Source organism: Nicotiana attenuata, unplaced genomic scaffold (genome assembly GCF_001879085.1).
Source record: "Nicotiana attenuata strain UT unplaced genomic scaffold, NIATTr2, whole genome shotgun sequence".
NCBI lineage: Eukaryota > Viridiplantae > Streptophyta > Magnoliopsida > Solanales > Solanaceae > Nicotiana > Nicotiana attenuata.
In genome coordinates, this window is record NW_017673746.1 from 72378 (window position 1) to 74150 (window position 1773).

Sequence of the window (1773 nt, forward strand, 5' to 3'; positions counted from 1 at the left end):
GTATCAGGGAGCGTCAGTTTGATGACCCTCATTTGCTTGTCCACAAGGATAAGGTTCAACATGGTGATGCCAGAGATGTGACTATTGGTGATGATGGGGTATTGAGGATGCAGGGTCGGATTTGTGTACCCAATGTTGAAAGGCTTCGGGAGTTGATTCTAGAGGAGGCCCATAGTTCGCGATATTCCATTCATCCAGGTGCCGCAAAGATGTACCAGGATTTGAGACAGCACTACTAGTGGATGTGGATGAATAAAGATAGTTGGGTTTGTAGTTCGGTGCCTCAATTGTCAGCAGGTGAAGTATGAGCACTAGAGACCTGGTGGTTTGCTTCAGCATATAGAGATTCTGGAGTGGAAATGGGAGAGGATCACCATGGACTTCGTAGTTGGACTCCCACGGACTTTAAGGATGTTCGATTCCATTTGGGTGATTGTGGATTGGTTGACCAAGTCCGCGCACTTCATTCCTGTGTGTACTACCTATTCTTCTGAGCGGTTGGCGAAGATTTATATCTGGGAGATTGTTCGTTTGCATGGTATTCTAGTTTCCATCATTTTAGATAGAGGTACTCATTTTACATCACGGTTCTGGAGGGCCCTACAACATGAGTTGGGTACTCGGGTGGTGTTGAACAATATTTCACCCTCAGACGGACGGACAACCCGAGCGCACTATTTAGATTTTTGAGGATGTGCTCCGTGCGTGTGTGATTGAGTTTAGAGGGTCTTGGGATCAGTTCTTTCAATTGGCGGAGTTTGCCTAGAACAACAGCTATCAGTCCAGCATTCGGATGGCACCGTATGATGCTTTATATGGTAGACAGTGTAGATCTGTGGTGGGTTGGTTTGAACCGAGTGAGGCTAGATTATTGGACACAGACTTGGTTCACGATGCTTTGGAGAAGGTTAAGGTGATTCAGGATAGACTGTACATCCCAGTCCAAACAGAAGAGTTACATAGACTGGAAGGTTCGTGATGTCTCCTATATGGTTGGAGAGCGGGTTCTGTTTCGGGTTTCGCTGATAAAGGGCGTTATGAGATTTGGGAAGAAAGGGAAGTTGCGTCCGATTTTTATTGGCCATTTTGAGATATTGAGGCGTGTTGGGGAGGTTTCTTATGAGCTTGCCCTACCTCCCAGCTTTGCAGGAGTTTATCCGGTATTTTATGTTTTGATGCTCCGCAGGTATCACGGTTATCCATCGCACGTGTTGGATTTCAGTTCAGTCTAGTTGGATAATGATCTATCTTATTATTAGGAGCCAGTGGCGATATTGGACAAGCAGGTTCGAAAGCTGAGGTCAAAGAGCATTGCATCAGTAAAGATTCAGTGGCGGGGTCAGCCGGTCGAGGAAGCGACCTGGGTGACCGAGCAGGATATGCGCAGTCGTTACCCTCATCTTTTCACCACTTCAGGTATGTCTCTATGCTCGTTCGAGTACGAACGAATGTTTAAGTGTAGGAGGATGTAACGACTTTGCCAGTCATTTTAAGAATTAATGCCTTGATTCCCTATTAACTGCATTCCCCGTGTTTGTTTCTGCTGTTGTGAGTTGCCGGGAGGATTTATTTGGAGTTTCGGAGAGTTTTCAGACACTTAGTCCCTAAATGAGAGCTTAAGTTTTAGAATTTAGACCGTAGTCGAAATGATGTGATGACGGCCTCGGAATGGAATTCTATTGGTTTCGTTAGCTCCGTTGGGTGATTTCGGGTTTAGGAGCGTGTTCGGATTGGGTTTTGGAGGTCTGTAGCTAATTTATGCTTGAAATGCCA